The following is a 10,182-nucleotide window of genomic DNA, read 5'->3' on the forward strand; positions in this document are numbered from 1 at the left end:
AGAAGAGAACAAATGGTTTTCTACTGAGAAATCCTACTTGTAAGCTGGATGCTGTCACTTATATAAATTCGGTGTTTTTGTTTACTGAGTTAACATTACACGTAGCACCATGCCACTACCACGGTCTACCTCCCTTTTTTCTTTCCCAAAAGCTGTTTTCCTCTTAAAGTAGTTGTGTTTCTTCAGCAGTCTTTCAATGCCCATTCAGAATGATGTAAAGAGCAGACATTTTAGCAAATATTCTTGAATGAGCCTCTTATTATACTCAATCAGTGATAGCCACCCCTCTGCAAAAAGCCAGCATAAAGGCCACTTAATCCTTAAAATAGATCTGGAAAAATTGTATAGACTAGTGCTAACTTCTCTGCAAAGGTATGAATTTCATGCATGGCAATTTAGGAGAGGCAAAATTAGAAGAAAAAAAAAACGTGTTTAATAAGGTCAGCGTTGTTTCTCCAAGAGTCATATTGCACAAATTAAAATACAGAAATAATCTATATTTCTTTTAACTTGATTGAAACACTGCCTTCTGGAGAAAACCTGTTCTCCCTTTTTCATAAAAGACAGGACAAAAGCAAAGGGGTTTCAGCTATAACAAAGAAGGTTTCAATCAAATCTCAAGAAAAACTCTCTACCTACAAGAGCAAGGCAATGGAAAAAACTACCTTGGGAAGTCATTTAATCTCCTTTTCTGGAAATTTTCAAGATAAGCAACAGTTTGGGTTAGTTTAGTGATTCCTGAATCTCTACTGCGACTTGTATTAGATAACCCTAAAGGTCACTGATTGCATCAGTGCCACAAACAGAATTACAGCCTACAGTTCTCTTGTGTTCATGAAAAAAACCAGTCTTAATGGAGTTCTTACTTTTCAAAAGGTAATTTTTTTCTATTTAAAATGTGGTAGGGAAAGGCATCTCTACTCAACACATGCATGAAAGTAATATGCTCAGCAGGGAGTCTCAGGAGTTATGGTGGTATCTTAATTGGTTTATGCTCATAGGATTTACTGCCTTGAGTGGCCTCAAACACTTCCTTGTCACGTAGCCTCTCTGTCATAATTAAAATCTCATTTATTTGCACATGTAGTGTAAATGCTGTGCAGAAACACTTGAGACTTTTATAGACAGGGCTCACACTATGAAAAATTGCAATTCAATGGCAAAATAAAAACTCATGCAGATGTTCTTTAATTTGAATATTGGCTTGATCCTCTCTCCTAGTATTGCTGGCACAAAAGTCTGCTTCCTTTGCCTCCCTCATCAAGAGTAATCAATGTTAAGGTCACTCCTGAGGTATACTTGGCAGCAGTAGGATCCTGATGTGAAGCTGCATTATATATTTTCCAGCAGCAACACCTAAGTTTGTGGTTGGCTCCTACAGTAAATGTTCTGCCTATAGTTGTTTCTTTTGATGGATGGTTGTGAGATTGTCCTGCTGTTAGATTACACTCTGCTGGATTTGTTCTTTGATTCACTTCTAATTTTTAAACTGTTTGCCCATTTTTTTCAGTTGTGAAGAATTAAGAAGTCTTAATTAGCTTTCAAAAGATCTGTAATTGTCCTATAAGAAGCTGATGTTTCCTATAATGTAAATCATTAAGATTTATTATGCCTTTTATGGAAAAAAGGGGGAAAAACATTTAAAAGCTATTGGAATAACATCCTAATAATTCTCTTACTTGAAAGCTCACTAGTTATTTTAACAAGGATTATAATTTTCTAAAGAATGTTTATATTTGTCCTAAAACACCAATAGTTCACTATCTAATTTCACTTGACATGCTAATACACACTTGCAATGCTGTTTCCCACTGTGAAAAAGCAATTTCTTTTCTTACATTGTTCCTTTCATCCAAGAATATCTAAGTGCTTAACAAACACCAGTTAACTAGGTCACATTACTGCCCAGTGAGGTCAATGTATATTATCATTACACACACAAAAACTTATATTAAAAGAACATTTATAATGCTCAAAAGTTAATAAATTCCAAAATTAAAATTGTCTGTGCAACTTATGTTCAGGCCCCATTCTGTATTTGCATTATGAAGCAGTTTTCAGACACATGATCACACCGTTTTTCCACAGAACCCCTGCCTTGCGCACCACACGGTATGCATGGTGCTCCCTGAATGGGCAGCAACTCAACATTTTGTTTCATCCTCTCTGATGAGTGGCCTCCTGCTTTGTTTACTATTCACTTGTCAAGATCTGCTCTGAATACAGAATTATTAATTTCCTTGTGGGATTGTGTATGAAACTTATCACTATAGTAGCTGAGTGTTTCACAAACATTAATCAACCTTCACAATATCCCTGTGAGGTATTTTTCTCATTTTACAGCTGGAGAGTTAAGGCACTTATACATTAAAGTCAGAAACATACACTAATCACAGATGCCAACTATGAGAAATGCTTGATTTTTCAGAGACTACAGCATTATATACCACTTTATATATTTGGATTAGAGCTCTCACTGACTTCATTTGCTGTAATGAGTACCAATCATTTCTGCAAATCACACCCCAGAGCAATAAGTTAGACAACCAGAAATTGAGACGGTTAATGACCACCTATGAAAACTTTGCTTTAAACAACTTGTCTAGCAACCTATAAGAACTCTATGGTAGAGAAAGGGAAAGAAACCAATTCTAGAGGGTGACATTCAACTTCCTTAAGCCTGAAACCATTGCTGCTTTATCCAGAAATTCCCCACTTCATTCAATACACACTTTGCAACTTCTGCAAAAAATGAATCTGGATTCCTACAGGAAACTACCTCTGATTTATTCCTAAAACAGGTCCAATCTGTGTACTAAATGAGGCAGGGGTCCTGTAGAAATAGTAGTAACTGACCCTGTAGCCAAATACAATGGACTGATGCAAGTTTGACAGGAAACTTTCATTCTGGGTTTTCCTAATTTTGAAGTGGCTGACTTTGCAAACTCAATCATTTTCTTTTAATGTCGGGGATTTTTTTTTGTAATTCCTAAACTTTTGAAAATACAAACTGAAAGAACAGAAATTCCAACCACATGTTGACACCCACACAGTTCACCATGAATGTTTCAGCCTTCAGATCCACTGCATAGTCATTTGTAATTCTAATTAATGGAGTGACTCTTAGCAATAATAGATTATGATCTTATATAGAAGAGCTCTGAAGAGGAGCTGGAGGGTTCACAGAAGTTAGTCAATGAGAAAAAAATTATGGCACATGCTAGTACATAGCAGGAACTGCACTCTAGTAAGCAGTTTTCTGCCTCTTTCTTGCAAGCCTGACTCCTGTTCCAGTCCTCCCATCTCAGTCTGTTCCTCTTCTGTTCTGTTTATTCTTTACCACTGTCTTTTTCTCCCAGTCTGTATCCACTCCATACACGTCTCATCCCGGTCCCATTTTTGCCTTCCAAGTCGAGTATCTGAGTCTTAATCTCACAGCACATGTGCACGTGAATTCATATCTCCTTCTACTATGCCAACACCCTATTCCAATTTCCACCTGGACTACTATAAGCTCCCCAACCTACCTCCATGTCCAAGTTTTCTCTTTCTTTCTACAAGCTCCCAGTTCTAATGTTCTTCTCCAAGCACACTACCCCAGATAATCTCCTCCACCAGTCTTCTTGTCTAGGCTTTTGCCCAAATGGCTCCAGTTCCTCCCTTCCCTTCCCCCCAGCCCCAACCTATTTCCTCTCACAGCCCCAGGCTCTTTGCCCAACCAATCCCAACTTCCCCTCTGTCCCAGCTGATAATCCCCCACCAACAAACAGTTCTGGGCTCCTCTTCCCTTCCCCATCCTTCCCGGCCCAGGCAATATCCCAGTTTCTCTTCCCTGTCCCCAGGTTTCAAACTTCTTTTCTGTTCTCAGTATTCAGATCGAGTAACTTCCTCAATGGCTGTCAGTAGGGGACAGCACAGAAGCAGCATGCCCTTTGTTTCCAGATACAGCACCACTCCTAAAGAAGCTTAGAGAATCAAATGCAGTGAAAGTCCAGCTTTGGCCCTGTCATCCTTGATGTGTTATTCAGTAGTTACTAAGGACTAAGGTAAAGTGTCTGGATGTAACTAATCAACATACTACTTTTATTCTGACAAATACAGCAACCAGTTTCAACTGAATCTTATAAAAGCCTCTTAAAGGTAGAATTATTCATACTAGATGGAGAAAGTTCGTTCTGTTGCCCTTTGTGGATGGTAAATGCCCGCCTTCCTCAGTAATAAAGCAGTTTCACCATGGTAAAGGAAGATTTTTTTTTTAGATTTTAGTTGCTAAAAATAAAGAAGTAGCTTCTGAGCATGTGCAAACTGTCATTTTTCACTTGCAGCTTGGCCAAATCTTAGCAGATTTTCACAGGAGTGGTATGAGGCCCATTACTCATAAAAAGTCCAGCCCTTTGCCAAATTTCAAGTTCCTGTTCCAAAGCATGGGGAGGTGTTACAAAAACTTGTCATTTCTTTCATGCAATTTTCTCTAGACTTGTTTTTTGAAAGAGCTGAGCCACTTCAACTGCTATTATCTATTAAAAAAGAAAATCACTTTGAGGCAGACTCCTAGAATATTTTAGCCAAAACAGTTAAAACAGTTAAACGTATCATCAGAGAAAATCACAGAGAAGTAGGGCTGGAAGGGATCTCCATAGGTCACCTAGTACAACCTCCTGCCTGAGGCAGAAACATTCCTATGCAAACCATCCTATATCAAATGAAAACAGAATCCCGTGATGGGAACTGTTGGGTAAACTTCGTAACAAGCAATGGTACAAGGCCCTCCTTCAATGAACAACTTTTTTACAGATGGCTGTACTAAAAGGCACATTAGTGCACATTTTCCAACTTAAATGGATAAATTTATGGTGGGTACAGATGTAAAGACCCTAAACTCAAACTTATGGTACTTCACATAAACTGCCCCTCACCCTTGACCCAGCAGCTACCACTGCCATGAGGCCTAGATGAAGGGTGGTGGGCCTGGCTTGGCTCCCCGCCCCCAAAGCTCCAGCTGAGACAGCTAAGAAGAGCCCCTTATGTGGCCGGGGGGGGCTCTGTTCCTCCATACCCCAACCTAGGCCTCTTGACAGCATTGTGGAGCAGCTGGCTGCTTTTAATTGCCAGAGCTGTGGGAAGGGTAGAATGGAGCCCCCTCACCTTGCAGGCATGGCATGGCTCCCCCCAATACCCTAGCCAAGGGACCTGGGGGGGTGCTGTCAAGGCAAGGGGTCTCCATTCCACCCCCCTGCCAGCTCTAGCCATTCGAAGCAGCTAGCAGCTCCATGCTGGCCGCTCCCTCCCTCTCTTCCTCCCCCTCACTCCCCTGATGACAGCTCCAGGGGCAGGGCTGGGCTGGTACCCACTGGTGCAAGCACCAGCCTGGCTCAGCAAAAGTGCAAATTTAACCCTGGAAGAAACACAAGTTCCCTAAGGTGCTCTGCTTTAAAATACCTTAATCTGCTACCTCATTTGACCGGGGTTAATTTTTCACATGATCAGCCATTTTAAAATCATGCTGCAGCTGTGCATATGTGTTAAGTCATGACTATAAGCACTTTCAGGGGCCAGTCACATGAAAAATATAACTTGTATAAGGACCCTTAAACACTTAATTTTCTAATTATGGGGTAAATAAAATTTGCTTGAATTTCAAGGTTCAGATAAATCAACAAGAGTCAAAGACACTTACCAGCTTTGCAAATTGAGCCACATTTTATTTTATACTTTGGTAGAGTCTTAGGGCCCTGGCTGATTTAAACTGATGAGGCAATTAATGTAATCATGCCGTAAACTGCAACATCACACTTTTAAATAATTTATGGCACTGTAAAATGGCAAACCAACCACAAAAATGTTCCGTATAAAGTGGAAAATCTTTGTGGCTCATTTGTATGTTGCCTAAATTGAAATGTGGCATACATCTCCGGATCCAGCACTGTCCCAACCAATAGTGAAATTCTACTAACTTTTAGCATCACCCATGGGACAGTCCCAGACCTCGAATCAGGCACAAGGCTATCCAGGACACAAAATTTATCAGATCCCACTATACCTGCCAAGAGCCTTAAGTGCCTAAATGTAGGTACTCAGTTTTCAAATTCTGGCATAACTTAATAATGAACACAAAAGGAGTCAAAGTGCTCATATATTGTACAATTGGTCAAAATTCCCTTATTTTTTTACATTTCACAACTGGTTTCAGGAAAAGTTCAATTTCTCTATCAAAAAGTATGAAAACTATTGAGGATTTCAGTTAACAAGCAATGTGATTTAAATGTTTGCCAACTGAAAAAACTGGCAAGATTTCAGTATTTCTTTTTTTTTTTAATCTATTATAAGATTTCAAAAGGAATCGCATAAGAATTGCTGGGAGTTTGTTTTTATTTGATTTAGTAACAAATCTCATAGTCTGATTTATTCTCTTTTCCCTTGTTCTGTTAAAGCCATACAAATTATAAAAAGCCAAATATGATGTTTCTGTCTTGCAAAAAAGAGGATAGGAGAAAATTAAAAATATCCTACCATTTCTTAGGCTTGCTTATGAAAACTACTTTTTATCAATTACACTGTACCAGTGTTCAGATGTCACAATTAGGACTGGAACTTCATTGTGCTAGGCACTATACAGACATGTGAAAACTCAGTCCCTTCTTTAAAGAACTTACATACTAAGATTCACTTTTGCATCTCCCAAAATTTTTCCTCCTAAGAATATAGTGACACAATGATTTCTTCTGGTATCCCTTCTTTGTATAAAGGTTAAGCCATTCATTTCAAGGACATAAACAAATCTCGTGCGACAGATGGTGACTATCATGTGTTAACAAACTCATAAAAGTTGTGATCTGCCTGGGGATAATTTATTAGTAGAAGAGAAGGCCAGACCTGTCTAATATATTGTTCGTAGGGAATAGTTTATCCAGCAATTATGCTGAGTGAAAAATGTCAGTACAAAGTTCAAACAAATGTAGGCCCATGTTAAGGGGGCCTTTGCTCCACACTCTGATATCTCTTTTTTGTGTTTTCAGTAGTAGTGAATTCAAGACAATAGCACACAAAAATTACTTAATAAAAATATGTGCCTATTCATATAATAAGATACTATGTGAGGTGATGCTGCTGCTAGTTGCATTAGCATGGGAAAGAAATGTAGTGGCTAAGGTATCCTGCTACAGTTCCAAAGAAGCAGCTGAGTCTTGTTCCAGACATAAACCAAAGGCTCACCCATAAAAGGGAGGGTATCTGGTCACTGTGACTGGGGAGTCAAAGGTGATTAGATGTGGCATTATCCATTTTGCTGCCTTTGTGCAATTGGAGGATAAACCAACATGACTTACTCATCCTAGCTCAACATGTCACTAGGTTCAGATCTGGATTGAGATCTAAAACATAGTAATTCTAAAGTCAGGGATATAGGTTTGTAGTGAGGTTGTCAGTTCATATAACACAGTCTTTATTTCCCCATGCAAACCTGACCCACAGGATACAACATAATCCATTAATCTGCAACCAAATGAATACATAAACAATAGAGGGTTAACTCACACCCTTCAGGGTTAACTCACACCCTCCAGTCTTTCCCAGACCCCAAGATAGCACCCTGGATCAACACTGCCACCTTTAGCCCCACAACCTTCTCTCCCTCCTCCTCAGCTCCCTTTCCTGGTGTCTTGTAAGTTCCCCTGGGCCAGCCAATTGTCCCCATCCTGGACCAGTTCTTCTACCAAGGCCTTCAATTCTTTTCTTACTGCCTGCAGCTAGGCAGCAGACCCTGAGATATGTAGCCTACTACAAGGTTCCATAGGCCTCTAGATGTGACCAGCATAGTCACTGGTTCTTTTTTTAAACATACTCCCTATTTATTTCTGCATATAGATTGATAGTTGGATGCTGCCCTAGAGTGTTTACAAAGCTGATAGCAAAACATAGGAAATAAGGGAAATCCTTTGGAAAATTAAAAATCTGGAACCAAGGGCCTGTCTGCTGTAGAATTCCAGATGCTGCAATAAGACCATTTTTTTGTGTTCTAGACATCAGATTAATTATTCCTATAAAGAAGATTGGGGAATAGAATACCCTAAAAAAAAACAGCCTTTTTCAGAGACACTAGTTGAAATATCCAGGTGCTGGTTCTGATTGCTTACATGGGAAATGCTGTTTTGCAGTAGAACTGTTATATTTTGGTCAGCAATTCAACTATAAACTAGTTTTGAAAAACCCCTAGGACTCAAGTTGATGTGTAACAGCATGAGTGTGAAAGTTAGGTCAGTGCATACAGTACGGGAGTTTCATGTAAAAAAGAAACAAGTACATGGGGAAATACTCCTCTTTGCCCATCAAAGCACTTCATATATTCACAGTGTGAATTTACACAAATATTTATTCAATGAAGTATAGACTTAGCAGTTAATATTTGTTGCATTCTGACAGCAAAAAGAAAAAAGTTTGCATGGACTAAAACTAACATCTCTGACACACTGACTTACCCCTTGCATCTTTCATTGATTTATTATTTTTAATCATCTTGTGCTCCATTCATATTTTCTGGCAAATAAACAGAAACCTAACAGTCCACCCTCCAAGTCAGGTTTTATTTTTAAGCCAGAGCAATTAGATAAATGGAGAAGGGAATCAGGTGTGTAATGAACAGAAAACGTTCAATAGCACAAACAGCAACTTCCCAGGAGTCCATTATCAATTATTTTTCTTTAAATAACAGTGACCACATCTACACATACAACTTCAGAATAGATTAATTAGCAATGGAGTAAAGTGTCACTGTTTACACATGCCATGTTATTAGGCTGCAGTAAACTAATTAACACTACAGTAAGATAGTACTGTCAAGATAGTACTATCAAGAACAGTACTTTAATGCTACAGTAAAATAGTACTGTCAAGAACAGTACTACTATGCCAGGGTATTTGCTGTGATTAAATGCACATGTAGACACTGACCACGAGCATAAATTGTACCTGGTTAGCCCAGCCCAGCACTCCTGTCTGCTACCTAGTCACACAGTTCTGCACTTTCAGCACCCTTGTGTCCTAACCAACCCCTGTATCGCCCAACACTGCCACCCAGAGCAGAATAGAAGGCTGAACCCCAATAATCCCTGCCAGGCTTACTCCACCCCAGTTCAAATTGCTACTGTCCTGGGTGCACATCTAGACACTGCACCCAGGAGTAGTTTACTCCAGCTCAAACTGCCCTGGAGCTTACTGTTTAGCATTAATTGCATGTGTAGATGCACCCAGTGTGTTACTATTTTTTTTCTCTTTATTAACATGCAGTGCAGAAGTGATGCATAACTACTTTTGCATGCAGCCTTGAACATGGTGGTATTTTCTGTCTGCACTTTCTTTTAATTTAATAATTTAAAAAATAACATTTTAAGTTATCATATTTACTCAACTACAAAACAAGGTTTTCCCCCCAGTCAACACTGAAGAAAAAGTTCCTCATCTTATAATAGTATGCAAGGAAACCTCATTAAGTATATTTTCTGTTGTTAAACTACTGCCAAAAGCAACAGGTGCTCTGCAATGCAAGCCAACTACTGCAGTTGATTAAATGCAGCCAACATTGAACATGATGATAAAAACACATGATCCATATGGGGCAAACATACTGATTTGAACCTACCTTTTTTTTTTTCCTGTTTTTTTGCACTGGTCCTGGAAACACTGCAATACCAGGTCAATGCATGGAGTGGATGGAGCAAGCTCTGGTTCCACCACCCAACACCAAAAAGAATCTGCTCAATATAGACCTCGGATGGAGAACATATCAGAGACAACCACCTGCCCTGGGAAAACCACCTGATCGACCACAGTGTCTCCCCACCTGATTGATCATGGTGTCTCCCCTGATAGATTAGTACAGGCCATCTGAATAAGTTATACAGTAGTGTCCATGCTGCTCAGTCCCCAACAATGGTGATGTTTTTTCATATCATGGTAAGCCACTATATTTGAACTTCCTCTTCACTCCCACAGCTGCGCTATGCCTTTGTTTTCCATTCCTAATTATTTCTGTTTCTTCACAAATCTTAAAGGTCTGGCAAACATCACCAAATGGGGCCCCAAACAGTTCACCCAGAATCCTTCTGTTGCTCCCTCTCTCAGCATGTCACCTCCATGGGCATGTCCAGACAAGCCCACACGTGCCTCTTGCAGTGACTCAAACCCCTG

At 39.6% G+C, this 10,182-nt stretch overlaps 1 pseudogene; it reads right to left on the bottom strand.

Moving 5' to 3' along the window:
- Positions 1–9,657: 9,657 nt before the first annotated feature.
- Positions 9,658–9,742, bottom strand: LOC149870111 (U2 spliceosomal RNA; annotated as a pseudogene).
- Positions 9,743–10,182: the final 440 nt, after the last annotated feature.

The sequence above is a fragment of the Crocodylus siamensis genome, chromosome 2 (genome assembly GCF_052110815.1).
Source record: "Crocodylus siamensis isolate JL-2025a chromosome 2, ASM5211081v1, whole genome shotgun sequence".
Taxonomy (NCBI): Eukaryota; Metazoa; Chordata; order Crocodylia; family Crocodylidae; genus Crocodylus; species Crocodylus siamensis.